Source organism: Thunnus maccoyii, chromosome 18 (genome assembly GCF_910596095.1).
Source record: "Thunnus maccoyii chromosome 18, fThuMac1.1, whole genome shotgun sequence".
Taxonomy (NCBI): domain Eukaryota; kingdom Metazoa; phylum Chordata; class Actinopteri; order Scombriformes; family Scombridae; genus Thunnus; species Thunnus maccoyii.
This window is the reverse complement of record NC_056550.1, coordinates 24,935,410-24,959,488: the sequence shown is the minus strand read 5'-3', so window position 1 is coordinate 24,959,488 and position 24,079 is coordinate 24,935,410. Positions and strand designations below refer to the sequence as shown.

The following is a 24,079-nucleotide window of genomic DNA, read 5'->3' as shown; positions in this document are numbered from 1 at the left end:
ATGGACTCTCACCTCCCTTGGATCAAAAACCATTTCTTTTGTTTTATTAGTATTTAGAATAAGGTGGTGGCTGTTAAAAGTGGATATCTCATTGTGGTATACAGAGGGGCAGTCATCTACCCTCAGCAGGCTTAAATTAACTGTGTCATCTGAAAATTTAATAACATTATTATTTGCTTCTGCAATTGTTTGTGTACAGTGTGATTTGTGTAGCATTTGATTAAAAAAGGATTAACTTGCATGTTCTTTAATTTCTAGACAAGCAGGTATGGTTGGATTGTGTTAAAAGCTGAACTAAAATCTGCAAATAAATCCCGAAAAGTTGACATTTCAAGTAAAGAATGAGAAAAAGTAGTGAAATCCTACTACTGTAGTTTGTTGATGTAGCCTCTGGACCCAGCCGATGTCTCATGATTGTCAGCTTCCAAGAACTGGCCAATCAGGACAGAGTGGGCTCTTTGGGAGGCGGGCCTTAAAGAGACAGGAGCTAAAACGGCCTGTTTCAGACAGAGGCTGTACTGAGGGGCTTGCATAAAGGGTCAGTATAAGATAAATAAGTAGTTTTTTTAAAACTGCAAATCATGCAAAGTTATTCCAGTAGAGCCCCAGAATATAAATATAGACCTGCAAATGTGCATAATACATCCCCTTATGGAATAAGGTTGGTCATACTCCACATAGTCATACACACCAAAGCCAACAAAGCTTTTTTCTGTTGCCCAACAGCTTCTGACTTCTCAAGCCTCTCTGTGGCTGAGGAATTTGAACACACACATGATAACACATAAGTAGATCACTTCATTGTTGATTTTAGTCTTTTTATGCGAGTTGTTGACAATAAGAAAATCTCCATTAAAATTCCTAAATACAACTTCTCCTGGTTCCTGATAGTAACTTATCATATTTAAGTGCTTTCAGAGTAACCGATGTGTATTTTATTATCAGTGTTGGGTGCATAGATAGTTAAATGCTTGTGGAAAGTAAAGTGATAACATTCTTCTACTTCTGAAAAGAAGGATATGAATACTATTGAAGTAATGACCACAAATTGTTGCACAAACACTTTTAATAGCTTTAAACAAATTAAGCTACTTCCTCAAAACTTGCAACTGGAGCAAAAGCAGCAAGAAACAGATGCTCAACATGAGACAGGCTAAACAAAAACAGGAGGACATACTGTATCTACCTCATTTCAATTTAGTTTATTCATAATTCATTGACCCTAAAGTATAAAAAACTGAAGTTTGAACAATGCACTTCATTAAATGTGTAGGAGGTTAGTTTTGTGCAATGAGGCAGCTATATTTTAAACTTCATGAGTCAAGATGAGTGTATGTTTTAATGCACTTTTGCACTGTAAGCATGTCGTGACACTGTATCATGTTGAGAGTGACTTTCCATTTGAAACAAAGTTCACCCACTACAAGTATGAGTTGTGTTCCTTTTTCTCACGGTGAATAACTGCAGCTCGTTATAGGATAATTTTAGCAGCATCTCTTGATGTGTGAAAATATGAACATTTATCTCATCACGTCTACGGAGGACAGACAGTGCAATATATTTAAAGTATAACATATTGCACTGTCTTAAAGGTTCTATTTGTAAGAATCAGAAATTCCTTCTCATTAGTGACACCGGTGGCTGTTAAGTGAGCTGCAGTCAATGTACTGTTGCCAGGGAGCAACAGGCTGTGGCCGGGAAGCAACTTGCTCCAGTTTTGTTGTGAAATGTGTGCTTATTACAACCTTTGGACTACCAACAGAAAACACAAAAGGTGTAATCTATGTTCTGCTATCGCTCTGGAGCTTGTTTTCTCCTCCTTTGTTGAGGAAATAATGTTGTTTTAGCTGTGCGTGTTGTTGTCAACGGAGGCAGCTAGCTGTTTCATTAGCTTGGAGGGCTAATATCTGCAAGATGTTTCTAATCAGATAGCGCCGTTTCTGTTGTGTTGTGTTATTGTGTCGTTATGCTAGTTGTTTGTTGACGTTAGCGGGAGAGAGGCAAGGCACTCTAGAGCACACAAAAATGTCACATCCGTGGGATTTTCACAGAAAATCCAGCCCAGGTCCTTCACATAGAAATCAGTCCACAGGCTGATACAGACAACTGAGAAAGTCGTGGAATGTCTCATTTTTTACGAGAAAATACATGTAAAGTGCTTAACAATTATTACATATAGAACCTTTAAAAGTATATTTAAAGTCGCCCTCCCCTAAATGTGTTTTGTTTCTTCAGCTGGATGTTTGAGTTTCACTGTGTAAATATGAATTTACATACCTAAAGGCATCATTTGTGACATCACAACTAGTTTGGAGCCAATCGTGGTCCAGTATGCAATTTACAGGGTGATGTGGAAACTTGAAGCCTCTAGTGCACAAATACCGAGAATGGACTTTACAGTGAAGTAGGAGATATTTTGTATCGAGCTGTAAAACTTTTGAAATAAAAAAATATTTGCATATTCATAGATTACAGATTTTTCAATGAGAGAGAAGGGGTAGATGTCATTTTATGGATTTTAATAAGATAGTTTAACCTTTCTGTGGAAAAACCTTGTTAGACACATTATTTTTCCAAGAAACGTATTTTTCAATGTTTTCAAACATCTTTAGAATGATTCAGAAAGTAGTGGGAGAACCATTCAGCTTTTTTAGTTCAGTAAAAGAAACAATACCACAATGGGAAAACCCTGTACTGACATTTTTACTCCAGAGCTAACAGATTGTAGCGTTAAAAATGTCAAAACTTATTGTGCCCATTGTGCCGAAGGATCTCAGTGGTGAAAGAGATCGTACATGCTTTTGTGTTGCAGCAGCACAGACCGTAACAAACTGTGACTCTTCTCTTACTGCTGAACTACTTCAATGCGGACATGAATAGGAACACCAGCACAAATAAGTCAGACAATGATGTCTCAGCTGGATTGTTCTGAGTTGACCCCTGTCAAATTAGGCACATTTTTCCTGCTGTCAATCATCGGCAGTATTTGTTATATGACAAGGTAATCTACTAGCCGCAGCCTGTTCTGTCTGCAATATTTTGATCCTCTTGAAATGACTTCCATCACTGTATTCTTTTGTCTATAATGAGGAACACTTTGTTCCCACAGTCTTATATTTCGTGGGATAGCGTGTGATAAGACAGGCTCGCTGGAAGACCCAAAAGGTCTTTTTAAAGTTGCTTTTTGAGTCTGATGGACGAGTCGGCAGAATCGGAAAAAGAGAAATTTAAGACACTTGAATTGATCAGCATGCTGCTCTACTCTCTACGAGCCTTACATTAGTCAAAGCAATTGCTTCCAAAGTGGGCTTCAGCAGCTGTTGTGTTGACAGTCCCACACTGCAGCAGCAAGTCACAAGGAATACGCATTAACTCTGGACCTGCTGCATAAATTACAGGTGCACAAAGAGAAACGGATTACAGGCAGAATCGTCCTTGATATTAGTAATTACTAGGGTACCATCCATCCCAATTTGAGCCATTTAGAATCTCTCTGCTTGCACAAACAACTGTACTAAGTGTTTTGATTTGTCATTACGCTATGACAATAGCAACCCTGCCTTCCCTTTTTCAGTCCTCACATGCCGACGCCTCACACATCTACCCATGTGAGTCCCTGTTTGAGGTTTGTAACACTCTGCCTTCGCCTCTCATCCAAGGTCCTGGTGTTTTATTCAGTTACCATAGTGATGTGATATCTATAATGCAAATTGACAGATTAGAGACCTTCAGGTAACAAAATCAGAACTATTTATAGCAGTGGGATGTATGCAGTGTGTAGAGGTGACAGGATTTTTAGATGTGTCTTGTCGTGCATATAGTGTGCAGTATTACCTCCAGTCATGCAATGTACAATTAGTCATGTAAAAACATATCACATATCTTATCAGTGTCCCCAAAGACCTTCGCTGGGACCTTCCAATTAAACATTTTTTATGGCGCTATCTCCCGGTGCAGACCTCCCTCCCTGCTGTATTTCATTTTGTTCTTTTTGAAGCCGCTGCAGAATGAATGTAGGGGAAACACTGGGTCTGTTTGGTCCAGACTGAAATATCTCAATAACTAATGGATGTATTGATATGAAATTATATACAGACATTCATGATCCTCATAGGATGAATCCTACTGACTTTGGTGATCCTCTAACTTTATCTCCAGCAACGCTATGGGGTTGATGTCTTTGTTTTTTAGTGTAATATCTTGACAACTAATTGATGGATTACCATGAAATTTGGCACAGATATCCATGGTGCCCAGGGGATGAATTTTAATGACTTTAGTGATCCCTCAACTTTTCATGTAGCACCACCAGTAGGTCTGGTATATCTCAGCATCTACAAGGTGGATTGGCACCAGATTTTGTGTAGACATTCATGGTTCCCAGACGATGAATCCTAATGACTGACTTTTCCTCTAGCATCATCATCAGGTTCACATTTTTGACTCAGATTGAAATGTCTTGACTATTGAAATTACTGAAACTTTGTACTCAAACTTTACAAAAAAAAATTACGTACACAAGTATAACGAGTATTACATAAGCAAAACTAATGACATTCCCAACAGCCTGAACTATACTTGTTTTGTACAATTGTACACTGTTTTGTGCTGATTAGCAAATGTTAGCATGCTAACACACTAAACTAAGATGGTGAACGTGATAAACAGCATACCTACTAAACATTAGCATGTTAGCATTGTCATATATGAGCATGTTGATGTTGCCATTTTGCTCAAAGCACCACTATGCCTCTGTACTATGCTTGCTGTAGACTCTGGAGTGTAACTTGTAACCATGAACAAAAGAGGTTCAGAGACTCATAAACTCAGGAAGTCTTGAAACCATTTAATCAAGGCAGGCAGGATTTAACACTGCTTGTCAAATATAATCAAAGATCTAGACTAAAAACTGACTCCATACACTTGAAATACAATCACTTTCAACTCTCTCTTTGTTGTCTCGCAGGGATTTCTCAAACTAGGCAGTCTGGAGAGTGAGGTTATATAAAGTGCACACATGTGAATGGGATGCTGATGACTTGAGTTAGTCTACTGATTGGCTGAGGTGATGCCTGGTTACCTGCTGTTGGGAATACCAGCCAGAGCGCTGACACACTCCTAGGGGAGTGTTGTGTCTGCTCCAGGTCACACAGTATCAGCCTCATGGATAATGCTTGTGACAAGAAATCTCCATAAATGGTCCCCTCAGGTTGTTGTGGTTTATTGCATGGAGTCAGATACAGCTCATAGGCCTATTTATATTTGTTTACAGAGAAAATTTGTTTTTAATTGGTACTGAGCAGGTATGAAATGTGGAAAAAAGCATCTGAGACATTAGCCACTGGTTTTAGAAGGGACAATTTGAATATTTGGGATTATCTGTTGCCAGTCAATTGTCAATAAAATTCAAATTTGGACAAAGAAAATTAATTCTGGGCAGATCTACCAAAGCTGGCTGTCTGAGTCCTGGCACACCCCGTTGATCATTAGCTGCCATTGGGCGATCACTGGCCCTCTGTGGCCAACCATCAGACGTCGATGACACTCATCATTGACGACCATTCAGCAGATTAAGCATGATGAATTGATTACAGATAAGTTAGTGTATCCACAAAACCTCAGTGGATATGTGCTGGATACCTAAAAATCAATAAAAATGCAAGGAGTGCCAAGTCACTAGAACAGCTCACTTTAATTTTATTGGCAACATTTTTACCAGTTTTATTGCAATTGAATTGATGATGGAGTCACACAGCTCTTCCTGTTTTTGAGTACTCTCTGATTGGATGTTGAGCCCCTGAAAAATAAATGCACAATGAGAACTGAGCAAAGCAATAAAATTTCTCATTTGCTCATCCATTGAAGCTATCTGAGTAATCCAAAAAAAATGTCTGAAACTACACACAAACTATAGACATGCAAGACTGTAACTAACTACGGTCAACACACTAGCAAGCTTGTTTACTTTTAAACATTGTTAATAGAGCTTATAGACATTTTGAAATGTGATGGCAGAGAAAGCACAGCTGTAATTAATCACATTAATGACTGTCTTTAGGCTAGATTAACCAGTTTTAGGATGGAACTGAGCAATCATTAATGTTATTAGTTACACCTGTGCTTTTGCTGCTATGACAAGTTAAAAACATCACAACCACTTGTTGTCACAATTACTGCCTCAGTCCTGTGTGCAACAGGTGTGGTGGAGTCAAAGCAGAGCCCCACCAGCAGCAACCCATTCCATAGTCAAGACCTCTACAAATACTCAGCCCTGCCACTTCCACGCTGCCAGATCGTAGCCTCTGTACCATACAGTCTATGCATCCATCCATTTCACCTGCATGTATCCTGTTATTTTGTTGTTGCCCGTTTTCCTGGTCTAACCCTGTCTCCTGTTCTCTGCGGTCCCGTCTGCCTTGTCTCCGGTCCCTTGTCTCATCAGCCCTGATTCTCTGTCTGTCTGACCAATAAGTGAATGTTCTCACGTGGCTCTTGGTGATGCATTTTAGTTCACTTAGATTTTTCTGAGTGAAAAGAAACCATACCGAGGGGAAAAAACACCAAGTTTACCAACTCATCCACTGATTAAGACCATAGCAAACAGCCTGTTCCTTTATTTTTCATGTTAAAACCATGTTCCAGGCCAAGGGATATAATTTAATACCATACCAGAGGGGTTACTAAGTAGTAGCTATTGGTAAGACCAGTAGAACCAGTTTTACAATGATGGTGCTTGAGTGGGCTATTCAGATGACGCTGCCTATAAGGCCAGTCAGGTCAACTACTGTAGTTTAGCCTGAGCAGACACAGTGTAGATGTAAGGCCGGGTCCTGCTGCTCCTCTGATTTTTTCATATCAGATCTGGACCACTTGCATGTGGTCCTAGATCGGATGCATAAATGATCTCTGGCTATGCAAATTACTGCCAGAAGGGTCAGATCGGAATTTATCTTTTTTTTGTCTCTTTTTTAACGTGTCACTTCTCTGTGCATATTCCCTGTCGTCATCATTCGGTGTCGGCACCTCACAGCCAGGTAAAAATAAACACGTCGCCTTCTCCTTCTCGTCCTCGTCATCTGTATTGTCCGCCAACCTCCACAACAAGTAATCCTGCACATGTATGCTAGCACAGCCATGTCATCCATGTTTATGATTTGACTGTTGCACAAATGACGTTAATGTTGTTACATTTTGATCTCAAAGGTGTTCACTCCGGAGCCCGATACATGTCACTTACAAACATGAATGTGAACCATCAACACAAAAAGATCAGATCCGACTAAAAAAATTCCACATTGAGGATTAAAGCCTGTAATGTGAATGTGGCCTAGATATGTAGGGATGATGGTGGACCACTGAGTGGGCCATGATATTAAGATTATACTGCTTATTAAGCCAGTTGGGTCAGCAACAGAAGTTTAGTCTAATCAGATACAATAAAGATATAACACTGTGTCAAGCAGCTGAGTATCTGCTCTTTGTTTGGGTGAGAGTTGGATTGAACAGCAGCTCAAAGGTAAGTTAGGTCAGTTTGGCTCATTTTACTACGTATTGATAATGTCAACCCTATTAAACATTACAGTATTACGCTGTGGTACTAAAGGACAGCAATATGTCTTAAACCTATATTAAATATGACCAATTCTGCTTGCACTTAAAAAAAAGAGTTTTAAAACAAGAAATTTTCTGTAATTTCTTCAAACAGTTGTTGTTATTTGATATTTTTTCCCCCGTTTTGTTAAATAATAGAATATTTCAGGTAAAATTACAGGAAAAAAATGTACAGGCAGCTCATAAAATATCAGAATAAATCAGTAAATGTAACAAACACCAATTTTCTTTATTGTAACATCTATTTATTTGATGTTTTATACCTGAGTCTTCTAAAATAACTTGATTTTTAGAGTTTGTGTGTTGATTTGCATCCAGCAAAATCATTTTTTTACATATATAGATTTTCACCTTGTGACATAGCTTTGAGTGAATTATCATCAATGCAGATAACTGAAGACAATTAGGAGAGGGAGTGTGGATGTAAGCTCAAATTCATCTGAGGCGATTCAGTAGAGAAAGGTGAAAGATTGGACGGCAGCCACCGAGTTCAGAGAGTCCACACACTTACATAAATTCACACACATCATCATCGTAACACTGTTAAACATTATAAGATATTTGTTATTTGATCGCCACTGAAAGTTCGAGTTTTTGCTTTACAGAAAATAGATACCCTTGAGTGCGTTGGTGCACAATCTAAGTGCTGCAGCACAAACTGTAACAGCGCTCTGAATAGAAATAAAAATACTTGTTATTGTGAGGAATAACATACTTTATCTGCTCAGGGTCAGAATGTGAGCTCAGCTTGTCCTCAGTGAGGTTTTAACGACATTATATTTTCAGTGATAGAGCAGAGCAGATGTTTGGTTTGAATTGTTTAGACAAATTGTTTCAAAGGTCTAAAGTTTGCCACTGAATTAAAATGTATTCAAACAGAACGACTGGCCTGTTTTGTGATATTTATATCTTGTACATGTGGGTCACTCAAAGTCTGTCTGTTCTGTTTACGACATCCAGAGTTTCAGATCTTAACTTCTGCTTCTTTTTTAGAGCTTCACCAGCAAAAACTAACAGATACAAAAACTCTTCTGTCCCCTCAGCAGTCTCTCAGCTTAACACTGTGCGGAAAAGGTGACTTGAGCACACAAACCTAATCAAAACCCAAATCCCAGACATTGCAAATTATACATTATTTACATATTTATACTGGGAAACAGTTTATTTTTAAATGGTTTTAATTTGTGTACTCTGCTTTCTTTTTTATTTATTTTATGTTTTAATATTTATATGTCATGTTCATGTGCTTTGTGTTTTTATCCTATGTCACACTGCTGCACAACTAATTGCTCCTTGGGGACAAATAAAGCAATTCATTGACTGATTGATTGATTGATCTATATGGAAGAGCAGAGCCTCCCAAGAAGATCGACACAATAGGTCGTAAAGTCAGTCACCCAAAAATGACCTATAGATACGTTTGAGTGACAGATGCCATCTAGTGGCCGTAGTAATTATGACCCGGAGCAGTGGTGAAGTTGAGATGACGCAAATATATGTGGACAAATTTCCACAGAGGAGGACGGGTGGATGGAGGCATTCGTTTCACATTTCCAATCATAAGCCTGGACAATTTTTTAAAAAACATAACTACAGTCGTCCCCTTATCTTCACCCTGTGGTTATTATTATTGCCGTGACAGCGAAGGTCATCTAACTTTAAGGAAGTGGTCATTTTAACCCACACTGCATTTTAACAAATAATAATTTTTAACCAAAACCATGATTTGTGCCTAAACCTAACCAGACCTTAACCAAAGCGTTGTCACATCATAAAACATGATTATTTTTAACGGTGATGTGTAATGGTTTTGGAAAACACAAACAAATTATGTTGTCCTGATGATTACTGCTGATAGAGGCACCAGATTAAAAAACACTTCTATGTATTATTCTGCAGTCAAAAGGTCAAACCACTTGTTTGGTCATTTAATATAGAAGACTTGTTGTTATTTATATAACACATTTCATACACAGAAATAAGAAAAATGAAAATAAAAACAAGACTAAAAGAGGCAAGTAAAATAATAGAACAGTAAGATACATGAAATTTATGAAAAAAGTAAAGTGGTATTAAAAAGGCAGCGTAAAAGATAAAAATCATGACATGCAGCTTTGAACTTTAATTAAAAGTCACGGCACACAGATGCGTCTTCAATTGAAATTTAAAAGTAATCAGCATTGTTTCCAGTCTGAGATCTTCAGATATATTTTTTTTCCAGATATGAGCAGCATAGAAGCTAAAAGCAGCTTCACATAACTTTAGGAGCCATACGTAGAATAAGAAGCGTTAAAGACAAGTGACCTGCATAGAACAATGCAAGCTACAGAGAACAGTAGTAAAATCATCAAGAATAGTATGAAAATACAATATATATGATTACAGTGTTGGCCAAGTAAGAATTAAAGATACTGTGCATTGACAACATAACAGTATACTCATTAAATTTGGGTTTAATCACAATTAACTGCAGACTTCGGCTGATATGAAGCGTTCCTATCTGCTATTTTCAGGCACTTCTGTATTATGAAGCAACAAACTGGACATATCGGATCATCCAGAGAAGTTTCTCAATTGTAATGATTACGACTTGAAAGTTGGTTTGAATCTTGCAAGTATGATAACATAATAACATCCTGCATCTCTTTTTTTTCCTTTTGCACCTTCAACACCCACACATCCATGAAACTGCTTACATAGCTGTTGTCACAGACCTACACATCCTGTTGTTTGTTTGTGTTAAGTTCAGTTCAAATCATTTATATTTAGAGGCGAATCCACATAGTCCACAAGTGAACTGTTTGTACTTTCATATTGCTGATAACACTTATGGAGCATATTTTATATTTTGTACTTTTTGTACTTTTTTAAAGGATATGAATACCTCTTCCTACACTGGTGATTCTCAAATATGACTCATTACAAGTAAAATTCAGTGCAGTCAGCTAGCTACAGGCAGCTAGTGGCCATCAGAAAAACTGCAGCTTAAATGCAGAGTGCCAAAATTTTTTTTTTTTTTTATTTGCCAAAAGTAATGTCCAGGCATGTTCATCACTTTTTAATATTAGCTATAGCAATTTCTAACTAATTTCTGTGCAACTTACCTTCTATATTTGGTTGCATTTCTCACTTTGCAGCATTTTTTTCTAAATGCTTCACACGTGTTGTCAAATTAGTGAGGCTGCTGTCTTCCTTTTTTTTTCCGTTTTGTCTATTTGCATGTGTTTTATAAGTTGCAGTGCCAGTGCCATACATGGAGACATTTCATTTCATGTCATTGTTTACAGGGTGAAACATGCAAAGCAAAATGATCGGGCTCTGTCTACTTGTAGGTCAAAAGAAGGGCAATTATTCCACCTCTGCGTTGCTAATCCAGTCATGACAACCAACAGCACAACATCAGGAGTATAAAAGGAAGAATATGTCCCTTGACATTTTCCTCAAAGAGACTGACAGTTTGGGTCGAGCACGCATCCCCTCGTGGGACTGCACAGTGAATAAGAGAGAGAGACACACACACGTAATCATCTCTGCATCAAAGGAAAAGCTCATTCTGGCCACAACTGGACCTAATTAATACATCTAGCTGGCTGTAAACACTCTTAAGATTGAACAAAAAGGGTCGGGGTCCACAGAGAGTTTCTCGCTGCCTCACTGCTGCCAGAAAATGAGAAAGTGTTGCCATATCTGAGCAAAACATGCAAATCTGCACAGAGACAATTTTGACTGGGCAGGGATTGCTGTTGTGAATTGGAGCATTTTTTTTGCAACATGTTGCAAGAATGTTTGAATTATTTAACTGTGATCATCTTTTCATGGCTTTGCACATGTAAATATATTGATTAATGGGGGTCTATGGACATATCTGATCACAGGGGATTGATGAGTGTAAGCTGTAAACATATAAAATATGTAGTGGGGAGTGATAAAAGTGTTTGTCCGCTTTCATGCTCTAAATCAACAGATACAAAAGACACATGGATAGACATGGAGATACACGCCAAGATTCAATTAATGCATAATGAATTACTGCTGTCTACTCGATCTTCCTCGGTTCAACTCAATTTCTGTTTTTGACATTTTGCACCCGTGTGAGTTGCCAAAAGAGCAAAGGGTTCGTCCAAAGAAAAATTAACATGAAGATTGGAATTAAATGAAACTAAAAGCTGGCGCTACAGAGGTGACAGGCTGAAAAGAGAGCACTTATCTAATCGGATCTAGCAGCTGGTTCCCGTCAAAGCGCATAAAAAGAACACGGGAACCTGCTTTACTTTTTCATTTGGAGAAGCCAGAGATAAACACTCAGCAGCATAAGCAGCCAGTCAATACACCTGAATTCAAAAAACACACAAGCTTTGATTTTTATTTCATGTGTGAGAGCATAAGAGGAGCTGAGATTTGTGGATGTGATATGACTGACAAACAAGTGGAAACAGTTTATTTAAATAAAAATGTTGTTATATAACTGCACTAAAACTAAACTGTACAAGTGGGTCAGATAGGATGTCTACTGATTTCTCACATGGATTGTAACTCACTATCTTATTGACTTAAGTATTGATTCCTGATCAATTCATCAATTTACAAACAAGACTACAGGCCTGCACCAATACCCGCACTTGCAGTCTTGAGCACTTACGTTCACGCATTGCCAGGTAGTTTGTCCCACGTCTGAAATATACCAACACACAGTCCATTCAAGCCACACTTGATGCTAACTTCTCCTAATACAACACAATATTCAAAGCCAAGCATGTCTATATCCCACCACCGAATATTGCACAACAGCAGTCCAGTTGTTGGCGCCTTCAAGCTGGTTTTAGAATCAACAATAATCTACAGATGAGAGGAAACTGAAGTTTATGAAAGTTGGATTCAGTGTGAATATTACTATCAAGATCCAAACATTAAGTTATAGCAGAACCTCCACCGATGGTTATAACATAATATTAATTAATCTGTCTCTTCTTTATGGGACTGATAAGACTAATATCACATGATGCTGTCAAGATAAATATCATGTCCATTATAAAAGATTTCAAGAAATTTGCTCCATTCTTCTTATCTCTTTTATGTACAGTATATCTATGTGCTCCTAGATAGACTAACTCTAATTTCTTCCTACTTCTCCTCTCAGGTCCTGAGTTTGCTTTTTTTTTTTTGCTGTTATCTTACTGTGACTGTAATACTGTTTGTGCTCCAATGAATCATCTGAGCTTGATTGGGCCATGGATGATATTTTTATTTGCATGAATAACAGGATGTCCTTATTAATCAAGAGTGTCCCAGTGAGCTCTAATAAACATCAACACTCTTGGGGTCTTCAAAGGTTCTTGTGTGGGTTTTGGGACGGACGCCCAGAGTCAACAGAGATGCTAACAGCTCTGTGGAGGCTCTACTGAGGCACAGTGGTGTTTTGAGCTAAATGCTAAAGTCAGCATCCTAATATGCTCACAATAAGCCTACAATGCTAACATCTTGATGTTTGGCAGGTATAATGTTTACCATCTTAACATGTTGCTAACATTTTTAATAAGCACTAAACACATGATGTAAGTATTTTTTTTCAGGCATTTGGTCATAAAGTATTTGACAAACAGATGTTGACTTGATGATGATAACGGGAGCGATTACAATGAATCCTGAGGGAGACATGAATACCAAATGTCATGGCCATCCATCTGTTAGATGTTGAGATGTTTCACTGGATATGTAAAAACTTTGTTATGTTAAGTTGTGAGCCTAAAAAGATGGTATATTTTTGCTATCTGCACGCCAAATATACAGTTGCTGTGTGTTGGAAAAATTCACTAGAGCCATCTCTCTCTTTCTCTCTGTCTCTCTCTCTCATACTCTTATCTATGGTAATCCAAGGACTTCCTGAAAACTTAAAAAGTTGTAAGTGAAATAAGTTCTGACAAATTGTACACCACTGTTAGTTTTCTTTTAACTTTCTTTCTCTTTCTGATTATGTTTTGTATGTAATTTGACCTGCTGGTGGCTACAGATGACCACTGAAGTCATTAGGATTCATCCTCTGTGAACCGTGAGTGTCTGTACCAAATTTCATGGTAATCCATTTGATAGTCAATCTAAGCGGTGGACCGGCTGACATTACCATTCCTAGACCTCCAACACTAAGATAAAAACAGTCCTTCAACATAACACTTGAGAATCCAATTTAAAGATAATAACAGTCTATGGTGAATAACACCTCATCAGTGCATGTGCTGCATAATACAGAGGTGTTAACACCTGTTCAATATCTATGTCCAGAGTCATAAAGGTTATTTTGAACGTAGATTGTTTTCCCTGTAGGCTGTGTAGTTACAGCTTGAGGGTGGACCCATCTGTTTTCATAATGATGTTTTGTTTTTTTTGTTTTTTTTTAAAGATGCACTAAGGAAGATGGTTGTATAATCAATCATGGTCAGTCTGTAAAAAAAATGAGTGTCTAAACCCCACTGAGACACTTAACATCTAGCAGGTCTGGATGGTTCCTTGTCCACAGACAATGATGAGCTGAAATGTGAACAAACGGTCTCCTGAACAATCGTGAGTAAACCCATCCAGTTTGAGATGGATTCGGAGTTAGATTTTTTGTTAAATTTCCATTAGAATAATATATTGATGTATTCTCAAGTATTTTACATGTTTATTGTATCCTAACACATTGGTAAACAAACGCTTGTTTGTTTTCTTGGTATCAGAATGTTTTCTTGGTATCAGAAATCAGAGCTTCAGCCCATTTAAATGGAAATGAATGAATAGAAATCCTTGGGATGCACTATACTGACGTCTGATGACTGAAGGACAACTGGGTTGCATTTGGTTCTGGGTTTTGTCGTGTGTTGAATTGAGGGAGAAATCCATTACATGTCTGAATGAAAAATAGCAGAAAAATAAAATGGACTTCAGTTCCAGTGTCCATTAAAAAAGGGATCGTAGGTTCTTCCTTATTTTCTTGCACAAAGGGTAGAAAATTTATTTCTTCCATTGCTCTACATGAGTCACTGTGCTGAATGTGACAGACAGCTGACACAAATTATACCATATATATCCTATAAATACAATCTCATTATGCATCTTTCATGTTTGATTGATTTATAGACCAGTAATGTTCTGGTATGAAATGCATTGGAAACTACTGTGACACTTCAAGTCCTCCTATTTAGCATTTATAAGCAGTATAGATGGGTTTGCAGTTCACAAACTATCAAAAATGGGTGCATCAGGGGGCAGAAAATACATGTCAGCTCATATATGGACATTTTCAGTATTTAGAAATACTGAAACTTGCTAGAAACCATTAAAGTGTAACTGCACCCCCAGGTCTAAGCTTAACTCCACCGACTGCATAATTTTGAAAAATGCTAAAAAATTGGGCAAGGGGCTGAGAGGTGGGTGAGGAGGGGCTGAGGGCAGGAGAGGGGAGGGGGAGCGTGGCTGTGAGGCAGGAGGGCAGGAGTTGCTCAGCAACATGATAATAATGAGAGGAAGACAAACAGTGCAATGATATTTAAGTGGGCCAGAAGTCATTTTGCATTTCATCCTGTAGCTCTTCAACTCTCCAGCTGTCTGTTCCTTCAGTTATTAGCTGGTAAAATCTTTTTTAAAATGTTAAATCGCGGTGTAACTGGAGCCGTTACTGAACCTGTCCAACCGCGGCTCTGGAGCAGACAGGTCCTGTCAGCTGAACCTGTCCACTGCACAGCATAAAATATAAAGGTAAATTTGTATGCGACACTCATCTTTGCATTTCTGAAACTTTTTTTCCCCACCACACCATCTTTGAAAGAAATCTGTCAGCTCTTGCTAGCTAACATATGACACATATTCCAGTAAGAAATGGCAGCAAGTAGCAGTGCTGATGACGCTGATGCAGCCTACACAAATTTAGCTCTACAGGAGGGAAAAATAAACCCAAACCATCAACCAGCAGCATGGGTTAAAAGCACAGAGGCTCCCTTCAGACAAGTGATGTTAACATGAAAACAATCAAGTAAAGTTAGCATGAAGACAATAGTAACATTAGCATGAAAACAATAAAATAACATTACCATGAAAACAATAGTCATGTTAGCATGAAAACAAAGTAACATTAGCATTAAAAACAATAAAGTAACGTTAGCATGAAAACAATAAAGTAACGTTACCATGAAAACAATAGTCATGTTAGCATGAAAACAAAGTAAAAGTAGCATTAAAAACAATAAAGTAATGTTAGCATGAAAACAAAGTAACGTTAGCATGAAATAATGGAGTAACGTTACCATGAAAACAATAGTCATGTTAGCATTAAAACAAAGTAAAATTAGAATTAAAAACAATAAAGTAATGTTAGCATGAAAACAAAGTAACATTTGCATGAAAACAATAAAGTAATGCTAGCATACATTTCCTGCTGTTTGGCACAAAAACTTCACATTTTGATCTTTTCATAAGCTCTTTGTCACACAACTCACTGATGGCATTGCTCAGAAATCCATCTATTGTATATACACATTTAATTTTATAATTAAATGACAATACTTTATAACACCCTATAATGTAGTTGTAATCAGATAAAATGACATTTTAAGTGTTTATCAATGCACATATTTGTTACACTTCTCCTATAGACATTTCATATATACAACTATTTTACTATATTGTCATTTATATCCAATTATACAGCAGCAATTATTAATTATTTTTTATGAGGTTTTTGAGATTAAATATGGAGGAGTTTTCAAGCTCCAAGAGATTTTCAATTTTGCCTCGGGCCGACACTCTGCCTCTCCTTCCTTCCGGAGAATAATTTACTTCTTGAATGTCAGAAATTTCATCACTGGAGGGCTCACTGATAGGAGCACACTGAGAGAAAGCAGGTCTCCTCTTCTCTGCCAGTCCCCTTCATAAAGAGGCTGGAGGTTAGAGTCTGCTCTCTTAAAGCCGGCAGGGTTTCAGCGTCTGATTCAAGCACACCTCAGCAGGTTGAACTTAGGTCAGCCTTTAAACTCAAGAGCTCTATTGCCTCTTTCTGCTCAGTTATGAATCTGCAGTGGTGGAATAGGTATTCAGATCCTTTACTTAAGTAAAAGTGCAAATGCTACAAATAAAAAATGCTCTACCGCAAGTAAAAGTACTGCACTCAAATTCCTACTTGGAATGAAAAATATTATCAGCACAATTTACTGAAAGTATCAAAAGTATATGCTGATGCATCAATGTGTAAGCAACATTTTACTGAGATGATTAATGAGAGGAAAGAAGAGAAAACTTAAGTCCTGGTACACAAATTTGTATTCATTTGGATTTCTTTTTCTCATCTTTGCTGGGGTTTTTTGTGAAATATTGGATAATTTTTCCTTTTTAGACCTCAAACAGCTAAATAAAACTGTCTGTGAAGTTTTGAACAGAAATCCCTCTTTGGTGGCACTGCTAACAACCATATTGCTTCAGTCTTTAACAATGCATTGTATTTTATAAGCTTATCATATATTTTTAATGTAAATCTTAAAATTAAATTGCAATTAGCTGTCAAATAAATACGTTTTACTGCAAACACAAGAAAATTATTTTATTTATTATTTCATCTTCTGATTGGTTATCTTCTGGAGGCTCCCACTGGCTCCAGAGACTATTTAAACAAACAATAGTAGTAAGATTTCACTTTTTTTTCTCGTTCTTTACTCAAATGTCAACTTCTCAAATACAACCGTACACAGTCAAGCCAAATAAGATCCGAAATATGCAAGTGGACAAAGTGAACAACCCGTGGAACAACCTTAGCAACAAAGACTACATAACAGACGGTCATTTGTAGGCATGCATGAACAATATGACCTCAGTTCATTGGGGAAGTGGAGGTAACTTTGCAAACGGAGCGTTCAGAGCAGGTTGAAAACTGGGCTTTTGACTTTTAGGGCTCATTTTTACATACATTCACCTCAAGTTTTGTAACTTTTACTATGTTTAACATAGACATCCGACATCATAACAGTATATAAATAACAGGAAAACCCAAACCTTTTATGTTTTACGTAAAGCACTTTGAATTGCCTTGTTGTTGAAAGGTGTTACACAAATTAACTTGACTTGCTTCCCTGTAAAGTGTAGTGAAGTAGAAAGTAGTGGAAAATTGAAATATATGAAGTACAAGTACCTCAAAATTTGATGTTACGCTCCATCACTATTAAGTAGTTTATGTATAAGACTTAAGAATAGCTGAACGATTGCCATGGCCTTGAAGCCCATTAGACTGCTAGAAGGGCGAGAGCAAGGATCTCTCTTTGTCTCTTTTTAGCTCATCACTCTTGTCTTGTCTGACTCATCAAAGTCTTTGCAGAAATATAACAAATCGCTAAGAGTCAAAGAACCTCTCCCACTCTGAGACGTGCTGCTTATATGTCACTGGAATGCTCGCCAGTATCAGATAAGTAAATTTAATAGTCTCCCACATACTGTACACCCAGCATGCCAATTTAATTACACAAACATCACATCTGGTAATGAACCCAAGATGGAAACAAAGAGTATGACATACCCATTAATGGGCAAAGAAAAGGCGTCCATGCAGAATTATTTTAATTTGACAGTTTCATTGACTTTTTTTGCTTGTTTTTTTTCCCTAAAGGGAAACAGTTTGCCATTTACAGCGTTGTTATTGTAACGATGAAGACAGGCAAGAAAGATGTGGGCACTCTTCATGACCTTTCTGACGCTGTAGGAGTCCATTCCCTGAGGTACTTTACCGCTCTCACTGGGTGGTGCGATATATGATAAAGAGAGTGTAATACTATAGTGATATTATATTCTGCTGGCTCCAGACTGAATCATTAGATGGATAACCTTGATTTTATCTGGTGAGGCCAGTTGTCAGTTTAGGTCTCTTCTGCTGTGAGTTCCTGAAATACCTGATTCTTGCATGGTGCACCTTGAAAAATATGAATTGTAAAAGCCTTACAGATCCACACAATACAGACATAGATTTTGCAAAGGTATGCAAAGAACATGGATGTATTTTTCCTACTGACAAAGCCATATAGATAAGCTGGTAACTTATATATGATAACTAAAATAGGAAATATGCTGTAATCAAGAGGTGTTTGAAATATTTGATACAAGATATAGTTACTGAATCAATTACAAGCAGTGCTGCAACCGATGATTATAATCATTATCAGTGTTTTTTTTTTATTCTTGGATTTTTTGGTAAAATGCCAGAAATTATTTTAAAAGGTCCATCACATTTTCCCCATGTCTTAGATGATAGAAATGTCTTGTTTTTTGTGACCAGCAGTGCAAATCCCACGGATCCCACTCCAGACCTGCTTGCCTCTGCCCTAGCCTCAACTCCAGGTTCCCAGCTACCAGTCCAAACTTCCCCTGGCTTACATCCCATTTACCTTTCTTTACAATAAATGACCTTATCATATTCCTGTCTTTGCACCTTTGTTTGCACTCCAGTTCACCTGCTCCGCCTCACCTAATGGTACGATCTGGCCAGAGACATGAACCCAGCAGACACAGATCTTCTCCACCAAACCCTCACCTGTCAGGGCGCTCTGCTTGAGCCCGGGAGGTCGAGGTTGCAGTTCCCCCTGTGCTAGGGGTGTGCCTGAATACAAATACATTATTCAGCAAAGCACAAATAGTGGGTTTTTTTATGAATATTTGTTTCATACAAATATTTTTTTAAAAATTTGTTTTCTGGAAGAAGAAAAAAAACATCAAAAACATCAAATACCAGCGGAGATCGGTTGCATCACTATCTCAGTCTCTCCCCTCTGCTCCGCTGTTATATCTATCAGCAGGTCTCAGTGGGGGGAGTCACATCCACCTGCTACATGACGCATATTTCCTAATTTGGACATCACTCCCAGTGTTGGGGGTGTTTCCCAGAGATAAGCTGAGCTACTGACACACGTGAAGTGCTCCCAAGGGACTCTCTATAACCTGTTGTTCCCTTTCTCCTTTCCACAAAGTTAGGTTGTAAAAAATAGGCAATAAATGAAAAGTGCAAAGCAAGAATCACCTTTGAAGTTCCTCCCTACACGTTACACAGTATGCTGTCTCTGTGTTATGGGTGTATAAAAAGGTAGAGGTCTGTCTGCAATGAGGCGATGAGTAAAGTTTTAGCTGAGTAGTCAGCATCTATGCTCCGGGAGACTCAAGTTTGAGACCTGGTGTGGGGACCTCCTTCAAAAGGTAGTTTATTCATGAACACTTGAATTTTCTAAAATTAAAAGCATAATAAAAAACAAAAGCAGGATTTTTAAGCCTCTTTCTACTTTTATTCGAATACAAATACAAATACAAATAATTTTGCTGCCTCAACAAATACAGATACAAATACAAATACTGGGCCCTCTTCACATCCCTACTCTGTGCATGACCACCTGCACCATTGTTGTCACACTTGGATGAGAGCCCGTGATGCCCCTCTTGGTGCCTCTGCCCAGTCTCAAGCCAACTGTTGCCGTGCCCCAGCTCCAGTCTACACTCCAGGCTAAAAGGTATGGCTCTCTTCAAAGGACCTGCCATTGAAAGTGGCTCTCTAAGAGCAAGACTCTAAGAGTCCTGCATGAAGAATCCTACTTAAGTACATAAATAGTTAAACAACTTTTAGTGCCTGTTTTGCATTTTGATTTAAATACGTTTATTGTTTCCAGGTCATTTCTTATTTCTGCTACTGTCATGATATGACATACATACAAGGTGGAAGATTTTTGTTCATCTACTGTAAAATTAATACAGAGGTAGCATCAACACAATTATCACAGTAAGTAAAGTAAAACGCTTCTTTATTTCAGAAGTTCTTAGCTTTGTGTAGCTTACAGTCTAGCAAAGCATATTGCTTTATTTGCTTTATTAACACTCGTTACCTGCATATCCTAAACCGCTTTTCCACTATGGGAACTTAACAACCTGTTAACAATTTTACAACAGGGAAAGATTTTTTGTTTTTTGGAAGACTTTATAAATTATAAAACAAAAAAAGAAAAACCTAAAACAAAGTAAGTAAAATAATACATTAAAACTAAAAAAAAGTTAAGGCAGGTTAATGTTCAAAATTTTCTAAAAAATGTAGTTATAATAATAATTATAATAAAAATAATAATAATGATTAATTAAATTAATTAATTAGTTAATTAATTGTATATTTTTCATTATTTTTTAAATTTAAATAATTTAATACTTTAATTTTTGTTTTGAAGAAATTTTGAGGTTTATAAAATATGTAGATTTATGAAGGAAAATTGAAAAAAATATTTGTGAATACAACTTTTTCCCATTATAACCATTACATTCACAATAAAATCAATTTTAGGGTCTTTACGTTCAAAATATGTTCATAACATCTACAATATAAAGTTTAAAGTTATGTTTATGTTGGAAATGACAACTGAATCTGACCCAAATTTGGGTTAGGGTTAGAGTTAGGGTTAGGGTTAGAGTGAGTGATTCATTTTCTTTTCTACAAATAGTACAGTTAATATCAACATCAGCAAAACGTGAAACAAGAACATTTGTGGGGTAAATGTTACGTAGGATTTTTAAATGTATTTCTCAAGCCTTATTGGGAATACAGAATTCATATGGTAATGACCAAGTTTTATTAAAGTCAATATTCTCAACTATTAAATTCAATTATAATTCTCATACTGAAGATGTACACACAGAAGTGATATAGTGGTTACTGCTATGTTGTGCTTGTTGTAGTTGAGCTATGACATCACACAACCAATTGACCAATCACAGGCTACCTTCTTCCCCTTGCAAGTACCTGGAACTTGATTTGGCACCAGCATTTAGCTCCCAGAGGCAAAGGAAACAAAAACAGAACCCAGGACAATGGGTACAAGTTCAGTTATGGGTTGGTAAGTTCCTGCACTCTTGTGGCCTAAAAGATGCACAAAGCCTAATACTCAAAATACGAAACATTCCAAAAGTTTAATATATTTAGAGCTTTAGACCTGGTTATACTGTACCCACAACACCAGATTTGACAATGTGGGACTTGATGAGGATGCAACTCATTATCAGGAGGCCTCTAATATTTTTTACATCTCCTATTTCAGCATTCATACATGAAATGTCCTTAAAAAGTATTTCTAATCCCTCAGATTTTTAATCTGCCAGTTTGTTGAGGAGTTTTCTAAATAAACAAGAGGGAAAGGTTTTTCTCTTTGTATGCTAAGAGAGAGAGAGATATCCACCCACCTTCTCATGCAGGATACACATTCTATAACTGTAAGTGCACTGCAGAGGACATACTTATGTAATGTGAATTTTATGTGAAACATGAAATGACTCTTCATGTGGCACACACAGACATTGTTCCAGCAACAAATGGGCAGATGATCCCCGCTGTCATGGCCTTTTTAACAACAGTGAAGGCCTCTTTTGTAGCATTGGAGGGAAAGAAGTCCTTTATAACACAGAATGGTCCATTTGTGAAAGCACTGGAGAAGTGATAATAGTGCATAAGGGCATCTTATAACGATCTATTGATCTGTTGCATCACCATTGCTCAATCCATACATCTGAAAGAAGAATGTTGGAGGCACATCTGCTTTACAAGACCCGTGGCACTAATCAGCCAGAACTATAGCAACAGTGCTGGAGCAACAGCACTCTGCAGGCTGTAAAATACACTATCTCATACACACAGACATAAAAAAAAAAAATCTATAATGAAAAATGTCTTCTTCTATTTATCACCAGCGCTGAAAACCATTTTACCCGGATTGTCAGCAATCTCATGAACATTTGATGTGCATATGGTATCTTTATTGCTTTTTTATTGCTTTTTCCAGAGCCAAGTTATAAAAAAAATCAGTGCTGACAAAACAAGCATGAAGTAATGGCACAGAACAGACAGAGTAGGGATCAATTATTACATGAGAACAGCAGGTAGCTGGATTTATCAGATTTTTGAATACAGCTTGCAAAGAAAACTTTTTATTTGGTTCCTCATAGAGTCAGAATTATTAGTAAGTAAAACATAAACAATGATTTAAACTAAATGAATCTGAAAGGATTTAAATTGGTCTAACAATATAAAAACTACTCTTTCAGTTAAGCCTGTATACTTCTGTTTAGACTGAACATCCAGAGAAATTTTCACTGCTTGTTATCAGTTTTCTTATTTTGAACCCTGTTGAGCTTTCAAATATGCGCCACTACACATTCAATAAAGAATTACACAGATTGACCAGGTGATGGAGCTATAATGAGCAACTTTACCTTTTATCCAGTAACATCAAGACGTTTAAAATACATGTGTATGTGTGCTTCCAAGATTACAACCACTGAACAAGAAGTTACAGATGTTACATTAAAGTTTCAAATGAGTGTTGCTACCAGTATGATTAAGATTTAAGGTTTTTAAGGTTTGGACCTCAAAAAAAAAAAAAAAATTAGCTCACTTTAGATTTCAGATACAACCTACAGAACTTCTTACAAACCACCTTTACACTACCGTGGTTTGCGCTGACATTTAAATATGTGATTTATGAGGTCAAAACCATAGACTGTAAAAAATATGGACATAGTCACCGTGACGTCACCCATTGATTTGCGAACTTCTGAAGCCTCGAGTGTAGCGATTTGACCATCGCCATCTTGGATTTGGCCATTGCCATGTTTGATTTTTGGAGCCAGAAGTGACCATATTTGGATGAGAGGGTGAAGCTGACCATTGACCGCTAGCTGCTAGCTTGGTTAGCACAATGCATTTACAAGCAATGGTTAACAGTGATAATGCTAATGCTAACGCTAATTTTCGCTAGGGAAAAACAGGCCTAAAACCGTTAAAACAAAATGTACCCACTGGAAAAACTGATCATCCGACTCATTGATGGGTCTTTTTTTAGGCGACCACAATGTTACAATTTACTTTAGTGAACTGAAAACACACTGTGAAATAACAGCAGCTACGCTCATACCCATTGGCTACATTACGCAAGGAACGTTGTTGCTGTGGTGACGACTTGTCAATCACAACGTAGCCACGCCCTAAAGCATACCCTGCTTTATCGTCTATTTTACTCTAAATGGGACCATCATTTACAAAATGAACACCATACTGTATAGAAGACTTGAAACTAGCAATCGAGACTACAAACTCATTAGGAAACTCTTTATTGAGGAAATAAATCAAGAGAGAAGTGGGGTCATTTTCTCATAGACTGCTTTTTGCAGCCAGTGGAGTCGCCCCCTGATGGCTATTAGACAGATTGCAGGTTTTTGGCACTTTCGCATTGGCTTCATTTTTCAGCCCCGGAGGTTGCCGCTTGATCAAAACAAGCACTGTTGGGCCTTTAAAGGGACAGCGATGTAACTTCTTTCTCATTAACATAAATACACATGAACCTGACAGCACAATGCATTAATGGGACAGTCATTGTATTATTATTACTTAAAGTTCTGTTCCCGTATGCACATAATACAACAGTATGGACATATTAACAAATATATA

General features: G+C 37.4%; 1 long non-coding RNA gene across 2 annotated transcripts; it reads left to right on the top strand.

Annotated features, from left to right (window-relative positions):
• Positions 1-15,063: 15,063 nt before the first annotated feature.
• Positions 15,064-19,030, top strand: LOC121884623. Of its 2 annotated transcripts, none has more exons than XR_006092391.1 (3): positions 15,064-15,339; positions 18,230-18,338; positions 18,896-19,030. It is a non-coding gene; the product is annotated as an uncharacterized LOC121884623 (long non-coding RNA). The 2 variants fall into 2 exon arrangements; XR_006092392.1 differs by having other exon boundaries at positions 18,893-19,030.
• The last annotated feature ends 5,049 nt before the right edge of the window (positions 19,031-24,079 follow it).